Genomic DNA, 10,672 nt, shown 5'->3' on the forward strand with positions numbered 1-10,672 from the left:
CAAACCTTCCCTAGAAGTTTCACCTATAACCTACTCAATTCTTTTTTCTTTCTTGCTACCCCTAGCACCTTCCACTCAGATACTAGTAAACAACTAATTCGAGAAATTCTTCTGTTTGCTTATAAATTAGGAAGGTTCTATGTATCGCTGGGGCATTAAATTGAATCAAAAGGATCAGAGGTATCAATCTTCAATTAAAATACTGTCCATACTCTACCACTGAAAGATGTTGCAGAAATGATATATAAAGGATTAGTCTTGATTTGATGAATCAAAGGAAAAGATCATGTTTGGAAACACTGTGCAAAATGCAGAGAGAAAAATGGTAGAAACATAGTAAAGAAATATAATATTTATATGTTCAACTGACAAGAAAAAATACCAATAAATATAAAAACATTTTGTAAAAATCATACATATCAGGGCAGCTAGGTGGTGCAGTGGATAAAGCACTGACCTTGGATTCAGGAGGACCTGAATTCAAATCCAGCCTCAGACACTTGACACTTACTAGCTGTGTGACCCTGGGCAAGTCATTTAACCCTCATTGCCCTGAAAAAAAAAAAGGAAAAAAAACATACATATCAAAGGAGGAAATTTGAGCTATTTATAACCATGTGAAAAATGATCCAAATCGCTAACAATTAAATAAATACAAATTAAAGTAACTCTGAGGTTCTACCTCACACCTATCAGATTAGCAAAGTTAACAAAAAAGGAAAATGACAATTGTTAGAAGGACTGCAAGAAAAAAGGCATAGTGGTGAACTGTTGGTAGAGCTGTGAATTGGCCCAGACATTCTGGAAAGAAATTTGGATCTATGTACCAAAAGTTACTTAACTCTGCATAGCCTTTGACCCAGTAATAATACCACTATTAGGCCTATACCCCAAAAAGATCAAAGAAAGAGAAAAAATACCCATATGTCCAAAAATAATTATAGCAGCTCTTTTTGTGGTAGAGTACTAGAAACTTGGGAAACATATGAAATAATTAGTATATGACTGTAATGAAATATTATTGTACCATGAGAAAGAAAAGGGATGGGTTGGATCAAGGATGAAGAATGCCACCCATCTCCTGACAGAGTAGTGATGGACTAAATATAGAGATGAGATATTTTTTAAATGGACAATGTGGGAATTTGTTTTACTTGAATATACATAGCTGTTACAAAGATTTTGTTTTTCTTTTTTTCTCAGTTGAGGGAGGTGATGGAGAGAAAATAAATGATTTTTAAATGGGAAAAAAATAATTTTTAAAACTCAGACACACAGATTGTGTATCTCTACATTTCCTAATGATTACACACATGTGGACACAGAACTAATCATACCTAGCAGTAAATATAAAATAGAGCTTAAAGAATCTATGCCAGGAGCAGAGCTCACTTCAGTGTATGCTTTCTCAGTCCTGCTGCTTCAAGCTTGGACCTATAGGACTATAGACCCTTGTCTCATGTGGCCTTAAAGATCTATCTGTCTCTGTTTGACTCCTTAGACTTTACTTGTTGCCTGTTGGGGGTATGGGGGAGGGAGAAAAGAAGATAGGAAGAGTGAGGAGAGAGACAGACAGACAGACAGAGAGGGAGGGAGGGAGAGAGAGAGAGAGAGAGAGAGAGAGAGAGAGAGAGAGAGAGAGAGAGAGAGAGAGAGAAAGGTTTGTTTTCCACTGAGAGAATGGAGGAAGAATAGAGGTCAATGCCAAAGTATGACCTGTAGAGCAGGGCAAAGAGATGAAACATCTTAGCTGTAGAAAGCTGACAAACAGGAGCTGGGGTGAAAAGTGCCTGAGGCAATGCAAGCCAGGACCTGTATGTGCCACTGGGTTTAAGAAGAAAGTAGCTTTAAAAAAAGAAAGAGAGAAAAGGGAAAAAAAGAAGAAAAAACAAAAGTCACAGATATAAAGGGGCAGCTAGGGAAAAAAATTAAAAAAAAAATAAAGGGGCAGCTAGATGGTACAATGGATAAAGCACCAGCCCTGGATTCAGGAGGACTTGAGTTCAAATCCAACCTCAAACACTTGACACTAGCTGTGTGACTCTGGGTAAGTCACTTAATCCTCACTGCCCCCCCGAAAAGAAAAGAAAAGAAAAGAAAAGAAAAGAAAAGAAAAGAAAAGAAAAGAAAAGAAAAGAAAAGAAAAGAAAAGAAAAGAAAAGAAAAGAAAAGAAAAGGAAAGGAAAGGAAAGAAAAGGAAAGAAAAGGAAAGAAAAGGAAAGAAAAGAAAAGAAAAGAAGAAAGTAGCTGCAAACCAGATGCTCAGGTATGGCAATAGGGGAAAAAGGTCTTCCTAGACACAGACTAGGCTTTGAAATCTTCAGCCCTGGGCATTGAACGATGCAGAGGGACTAAACCCATAAGCCATATGCTCAGAATAATAAATTTGAAGGAGCCTGAGTCCAAAACTACTTTGAAGAGAAAGTAGAAGAACACAATAATTGTTTAGGAATGTGGCTATTGTTATTGCTTTATGGATTTCTGTCCTAATTAAATGTTTTAACATTTAAAAAAATTCATCTCCCTTATGAAACCTATCTTGATTTAGGAAGAATCAAATACCTAATACACACACACACACACACACACACACACACCACACAGCCTGAATTCTTCAAAGAGAGTTCCTTCTAAAATGTGGTGCCCAAAATTGAACACAGTACTCCAGATATGCTCTGATAAAGGCAGAATACAGGAAAACTCTTAAAACTCATTCATTTCTCTGCCCCTTGTCATTTGGCTTCCAAACTTATCACTGAGTCTGTACTGCTCCGTCCAAGGTTAGCAATGATCTCTTAACTGACAAATTTCATGAAGTTTTCTCAGTGTGTCTAAGAGACACAACAAGTGAGCCAGTTTGGCTAGGTTATAGAATGCACAAGAGGGGAATAATGTGAAATCAGTAATGAAAGAGGAGTTAGTCAGATTGTAAAAGGCTTTTGAATGCCATAGAAATCTGTATTTTATCACAGATACAATAGGGATCCAACCAATGAAGCATTATGAGGACAGTTAACATGGTCATATCTGTTCTTAACAAATTTCGCCTTGGCAGTTCTGTGGAGGATCAACTGAACAAGAAAGAAGTTGAATATTGTTACTAGAAAAATCTAGAAAAAAGATGATGAAGACCTGAAATAATATTGTGGTTGTATGAGTAGAGAGAAAGGGAAGGACGTTACAGATGTTGCAGAAATAAAAATCAATAAAAATTATAAACTAATTGGATAGGGAGTAGGGAAGGGAAATGAAGAGTTGAGGATGATTCCCATGTTTCAGAACCTGAGGGACTAAGGATAAGTAGATTCTGCAGATCATCTGTATAGAGATAATAATTGGACCCATGAGAACTGATAAGATCTCAAGACAATGTCAAGAGAAAAGAGAAGCCAGGATAGAGCTTTGGAGAACACACAATTAAAAAGGCACCATATGGAGGATGAGCCAGCAAAGGAGATTGAGAGGACAGGCCAGAGAAGTAGGAAGAGAACCAAGAAAACCCAGATATAATTTCTAGGAGAGATTATCTATTTTAAAAAGGAGAAATTTAGAAAATAGAGTGAGTTTTGGAGAGGGGAATAAGAGATAAAGGATTCTGGGTAGGACATGATAGCCTTTTGCCCCTGTCTTTTATTTTTATAAGCATTTATTTTTTCACGCTCCTACTTCCCCCGTTGAACTACTGAAAAAGAAAATCTTCATAACAAATATGCATAGGCTAGCAAAACAAATGACCACATTAGCCATGCACAATCAAATACGGGGTTTTTTCCCTACATTTTAAAGAACACGATTATGAAACATCTAGGAGGAGATTCACTCTGGTTTCCAACTTCAGCAACAGATTAAAAACTGCCTTCTCCAAAGTTACCAACAATTTCTTAATTACCAAATCTAAAGACTTTTCCCAATCGTTATGCTTCTTGACCTCTTTGTAAACTCTGATAATGTTGACAACTGTCCTCTACACACACTATCCTCCTCTTAGGTTTTCTTGACACTGTTGTTCCTATTTCTCCATTGTCTGCCTATTCCTTAGTCTCCTTTGCTAGACTTAATTCATTTGTCCTACTAACCGTAGGTATATGCCAAGGCTCCCTCTTGGACCGTCTTCCCTTTTCACTTTATACTATCTGGCTTGATGATCTGAGCAGCTCACACGGGTTCAATTATCATCTCTCTGACAACAACTCTATGATTCCCACATCCAGCCCCAGCCTCTCTCCTGAGGCACAGTCACCCACTATGAGCTGCCTCTGGAAATCTTGAAATGGATCTCAAACTTCTCATATCCAAAACAGGACTCAGTTATCTTTCTCCCCTATATGCTCCCGTCTTCCCAACTTTCCTGTTACCTACGGTCAAGGGCACTATCATCTTTCACCCTTCTCATTTATCCAATTGGTTGTCAACTCTTGTTTCCACCTTCACATGTCTCGCATACAAACGGATTCTCCTTTGCACTCACACGGCCACCACCCAAGTTCAGTCACTCATCACCTCCCACCTGGACTAAAAGACAGCGGCCTCCTAAATGGCCTCCCTGCTTCAAGTCTCTCCTCACTCCAGTCCACCCTCCAGATAGTTGCCAAAGGGCTTTTTTTTCCTTCAGTGCACATCTGCTAGGTCACTCCCTTACTCACTAAGTTCAATAAGGTTACTGTCATCTCTAAGTTCTCTGTTGGACATTTAAATCCCTTCATAAGTTGCTCCCTTCCTACCTGTGCACTCTTCTTACACTTTCCTCCATACCACCTATGACCCAGCTACACTGGCCCATTTGCTCTCCCTTGAATACACTACTCCGTCTCCCAGTTCTATTCCTCTGCACTGGCTATTCCATGCCTGGAATGCTCTCCTTTCTCACCCCTACCTCTAAATTTACCTAGCTTCCTTCTACAAGAGGCTTTTCCTGATTCCCTTTAACCCCACCCCAAGCTGCTAATGCCTTTTCTCTGGATTCATCTTCTATATGCTCTGTATACATCTGCTATGTACCTAGTTATTTCCATGTTGTGTCCTGCATTAGAGGCAGGGAGAGTGTTTTCCTCTTTTTTTCATCCTTAGTACTTAACACTATGCTTGGAACATGGTAAGGACTTAATAAATGCTTAGTGATTGAGTTGGAATTGTGGAATTGGAGCTCAGGAGTGGGGAATGAAGATTGAATGTGTAGATTTAGTAGTTATCCAAATGGTTAATTGAACCTGTGGATGCTAAGGAGATCCCTAAGACAAAATGCAGGGGCAGCTAGGTGGCACAGTGTATAAAGCACTGGCCCTGGATTAAGGCGGACCTGAGTTCAAATCCGAACTCAGACACTTGACACTTAACTAGCTGTGTGACCCTCGGCAAGTCACTTATCCCCAATTGCCTCACCCCAAAAAAATTTAAAATAAAAGACAAAATGCAGAGAAAGAAGAGATCAATTTCCATGACCCTCCTGTAGCATTTCATGCTGTTGACAACTTTCTTAATACACTTTTCTCCTTTGGCTTCGATGACACTATTCTCTCCCAGCTCTCTTCCCGTCTGTTTGATTGCTTCTTTTGGTCACCTTAGAACTAGCATTTTACGAATTCATCTTCTTCTTCCTACCTCCTACAGATAGATATCTACCAGGGCTCTTTTTCAGCCCTCTACTCTTCTTTCTCTATTCACTCTTCATTAGCAATCTCGTTCCCTTCACTCCAAGGACTTCCGGTGATTCCTACACCATATAAATGACTCTCAAAGCTACATACTCAGTAACAATAGTTACATTTCTAATCTGCATTTTGTGCCTGTATCCCAAAGGTTGCCTCGTTTTAATGAGGCCTGATGCATCTTATTATTAGAGCATAAAGTATCATGAATCTGTGTTTAAAAAAAAATTAGTTGCTAAAAAAGATTACTTTTTGGTGGAACATTATCTGGGCTCCAAATGTTTTCATTATACACTTATATGGTATTTAACCTGAACATGATTAGCATCTTCAAGACAAATAGGATCATTTCACTTGAAGGGGAAAAAAATGCTACCACAATTATTCACTGATCACTAATAATATACTAGAGATGTTAGATAAATATGTCATAAGAACTCAAAATATAGTTTGAAATTTTTCAATCCTAAATAACCGGTAAATATCTAAAATGTTCTACAACTTTAATCAATTAAATCAACTAAATGAAATCCTTAGCAGAATAACATTTAACCAAAGGGCCAAAAGAGTGAATAAATCAGTCCATATTGTGCATGAAACTAAAATTTTTGAGAAACATATCACCCCTATTTCTAAGAAAGAGGGTTAAAGATATCAGGAAGGGAAATGGAGAAATATAGTAGAATTTCCAAGCATAGTGCAACAGTTTTAATAATCAGTGCTTAAATCAGTTTTAATAATGAGTACCTGAAACACAAAATTTTTCAATATCATTAAATATTTTCTAGTAATGTTTATTTTTTGAAGCTGATAAAGGGCCAATAAATAAATTACCCTTTTAAAAAGTTTAACTCCTCTACTCATAAAGTAGTATTGCCACTTTGAAACCCATTCCTATAAAACTAATTATTTTACATTTCTGAGTCACTTTGTATTCTTATGTGTAAGAGACATTCAAAAAGTTAGGTGCAGTACTGCCTTATCATATCTGTCCAATATAATAAAAATTACCCTTAATGTTACATTTAAAAGGTATCTAAGAACACATACAATTTATATCAATATTAAAGAAATGTGACAAAGACCAGTATCTTAATGAAACTCATAGGATATAAACCCCTTAAATCATACATAGTACAGAATTTAATCATTTAAAAACTGAATATAGTTCAAGAATAAGGATAAAACTAGAATCATAGTTTAGGATAATAAACAACACACAATTCATCATATTCTCTACTTCCCTTTGCCCATCATCAATGACCATTTTAATTCAATATTATTCCTAAATTAGGGGCAGCTAGGTGGCCCAGTGGATAGAGTACCGCCCCTGGATTCAGGAGGACCTGAGTTCAAATCCGGCCTCAGACCCTTGACACTTACTAGCTGTGTGACCCCGGGCAGATCACTTAACCCCAATTGCCTCACCAAAAAAAAAAAAATTATTCCTAAATTGCTGAACTACAGCTTCAAATTTTCACTCTATCTCTCAAATTAAAAAAAAAGAAAAATAGTATTTCCTTTACATGTCTACTACCACATAATGTTAATGGAAGAGAAAATTTTTCCTTTGTAACTTTCTTCATCAGCTCCTTTCTACCCTCTTGATAAAATCATATAATTGTTACAAAGATTCTGTTTTTAAGATTGTTTTACAGTCTGAATGCTTCAGATCATGACTTCCCAAACCACACACATAATCATAAATACGAACCTTTTCTACACTTAAGGCACATTGAAGTTGGTTTTGCCATAGTCTTTGTCCTTACTTCTCTTCCACAAAAATGGAAGAATTTACTACATAATAGTATTCAGTTTCTTTGCTACATTAAAACCAATTGCATTCTTAATTTTTTTTTTTGCCATTTTGTAATACTTTTTGGATAACGATGTAAATAAATGTCCCTTTCTCCAGTGCATTTTGGTGAAATAAAATTACACATCTCTGCTGTGGCTTACCCAGACAGATCAATGTTCAGATATCAAGGCAATTCCCACTAATGGCTCAGAAGCAAGCATGTAACACTGTATTTGGAGCCACCAAGCTTCAAAGTGTACATATTTTCATAACAGCCCATATTTCCATAGCACTTTAAGGTCCGCAAAGAACTTAACATTAAATTTTTAAAAATAATTATTACACACCAACTATCTGTGAAGCACTCGTTATACTTGGCACTAAAGGTACAGTTCTTGTTCTCAAGGATTTATATTCTAGAGGATACAATCAATATACATATAAGTACAAGATAATTTGAGAATGGAGAGAGCATTAGCAACCAGAAAAATACCAGATAATCTGAGGAAAAAGAGATCATTAGGAACTAGGGGGATCAGGAAAAGTTTCACAAAGGAGTTGGCATGTGATTTGAGATTAAGAATTCTAAGAGGTGGAGACAAAAGAGTGAGTGTATTCCAGGCATGCTGAACAGCCTGTGCAATAGGCTGAGATGGGAGCTGTAGGTCAAGCTTGGAGAACAGTTTCACTGGAATATAAATGAGGAGGAACAGTGTAAAGTAAATTTAGAAAAGATAGGCTGGAGCCAGTCTATTCAAAGTTTTAAATACCAAACTGAAGAATTTGTAGCTTATCCTAGGCAGTAGGGAGTCACTGAAAATTATTGCAGACGTGGGCTTTGGAAAAATTATTTTGCCAGCTGTATGGAGGATGGATTGGATAGGGAAGAGACTGGAAGCAGGAAGACTGAATTAGTAGGCTAGAACAACAATACAAGAGAAAGGTGAGGTGGGTGTGAAATAGGATGGTGACCACGAGTAGAAAGAAAGGACAGACAGATGTGGAGATGTGAGAAATGTTTTAGATGTAGAATTGGCAAGATTTGAAAACTGACAGAAAAGGGAGGTGAAGAAGACAAAGGAATGAAAGGTTCAGGATAATTACAAGGTAGCAAGCTTGCACTGTTGGAATGATGGTGCTGGAATTGGAGGGAGGGGGGAGGCATGACTAGACAGCAGGTTTATGTAAAAGATCTAAAGGATTTAGTAGTCCGCCCGCAAATTGAAGAGTTGTCAACAATGTGAAAAAGTGGCCCAGAATGCTAATAAGTCTGTAGAATTCAGGATTAGAGTGGTCATAGTACTGTACCACCACAGCTATCAAACTACCTCTGGAGTACTGTGTTCCACTCTAGGCACCACCACATTTTAGGGAGAAAATTTATAAACTGATGGTTGTCCGGGATAGGGCAACCAGAAACTCGAGTTTCTGAGAATCAGCTGAAGGAATTGGGGAAAAGGCAAAAGGCTTCGGGGTGGCAGGGTATTGATAGCTGTCTTTAAGTATTTAAATGTCACATGGAATATGAATTAAATTTATTCTGCTTGTCCCCAAAGGGCAGAAATGGCTTTATCTCATTTGTTCCTCACCACAAGCAACCCTCCAGATATTACCATTCCCATTTTATAAATGAGAACGGTGAGGCTTAGAGAATTTAAGTGACTTTCCCACTGTCATCCAGCTATGAAGTATCAGAAGTAGAATTCAAATCCAGATCTTGACTAAATGCACGTCCTGCACTTTCTGCTACGCCAAAGCATCTTGACATAAAATTTGAGGAATACGCCTCCCAAAATTCAAACAAGAGGAAATTTCAATCACTACGACTCCACGTCGCGAAGTGGGAGGAGTTAACTCCAAGGTGGTTGTCACCTACCAACCTCCACTCAAAGCAAAACACAAGAATTATGTCCTTCGGATTTCTGACACATTTACTTTCAGAGTCTCTTTTTGGCCCTTCTCCCACAACACCCCAGCAGTGCTGGTCCAAACCAATTCCACCACCACCACCCTCGGTCCTAACAAATGCAGAGGAAGTCTCTCGGCATGACTCTGGCAGCCTGGGCACCACAGAGACGCATCCAAGGCACTCCCGAGAAAACCAACAACACCCCACACAACTCTGATGTGCCAGAGGCTCATACGCCAAGTGGTGGTGGTGTTTTGTTGTTTTTTGGCTTAAAAAAAAAAATAAAGTGACACGTGCATCAGTGGGTACCGTCCTGGCACCGGAGTGCAAGAAAGATGTGGGTCACATCCACACGCATACACGCCCGGAGAAATGAGGCGAGAGAGCGCGGTCCTCCGCGCTTGGGGAAGCCCTGGATGGGGATGGGGGTGGGGGCAAGGCTAGGACCAGAACCGTCTCCAAGGAGTAGAGAGAGTTAAAGGTCTGACAGAAGCCCCGCGGGCAGGTCGGGGCGAAGAAGAAAGAGGTCTGGTTAAGCAGAGCCGGCCCGTCCTTCCTCCTCTCCATTCCGCATCCCTCTTCGTCCCGGGTCGGAATCCTGGGGGGAGGGGGGGAGGGATGGGGAACAAGAGGAGGACGGAGCCAAGGGGTTTCCTGGGGCACTATCCCGGGGGCTCGGGGGGCGTGTCCTACCTGGGCCGTGGCGGACGCAGGAACTCCAGGCAGTGGGGTCGGGCCCGGTTCAGGGCCGGAGCCGGCCGGGATCACCCCTCGGAAGGAGGCACCACCGCCTCCGCCTGCCCATCCCCCGCCGCCCGACTGCGGCGGGACCCGTGCGTGGGTTCGCGGGCCGGCTGGCCGGTCGGGTTGTCCCCCCTTGGGTACCGTTTGCGTCTACTGGCGACGGCGGCGGCTGTTGCTGCTGCTGGCTGCCCCCAGCCGCTGCTCTTGCTCCAGCCCCTGCTCCTCCTCCTGCCGCCGCCGCCGCCACCGCGTCCCCACCGCTCCCATCGCCGCTGCGGCGACTACTGCAGCGCCCGCTGACCCGACCCGACGTTATTCTCCCCCTTCGCAACCCGGCACAGCCTAGCCCACCTGCCCTGCCAAGGCGAACGCCCACCTTCTCCACCGCAGCCGCTGATTGGAGGCCGCGTTCCAAATCCGTGGCGTCGGTTGGCTGATCCCATTGCCTATCAGCGAGGGGGCGGGAAGTCGGGCAAAGAGGGTCTCCGCCCCCCACCGGAGAAATGCCGCTATCTTCAGGTTTGCCTGAGAGGGCGAGTTACCGGGAAAGGAGCATCACAATGGCAGTACGCGTGC

The 10,672-nt window shown here is 40.8% G+C and overlaps 1 protein-coding gene across 1 annotated transcript in view; it reads right to left on the reverse strand.

Moving 5' to 3' along the window:
* TTBK2 (tau tubulin kinase 2) overlaps positions 1 to 10,401 on the reverse strand; it is a 218,316-nt gene extending 207,915 nt beyond the window's left edge. Inside the window, exon 1 of the mRNA XM_043983478.1 lies at positions 10,046 to 10,401. The gene's annotated coding sequence lies outside the window, so the exon portion shown is untranslated. The remainder of the gene's footprint in view (positions 1 to 10,045) is intronic.
* Between the last annotated feature and the right edge of the window lie 271 nt (positions 10,402 to 10,672).

Source organism: Dromiciops gliroides, chromosome 2 (genome assembly GCF_019393635.1).
Source record: "Dromiciops gliroides isolate mDroGli1 chromosome 2, mDroGli1.pri, whole genome shotgun sequence".
In the NCBI taxonomy this organism is placed as follows: Eukaryota; Metazoa; Chordata; class Mammalia; order Microbiotheria; family Microbiotheriidae; genus Dromiciops; species Dromiciops gliroides.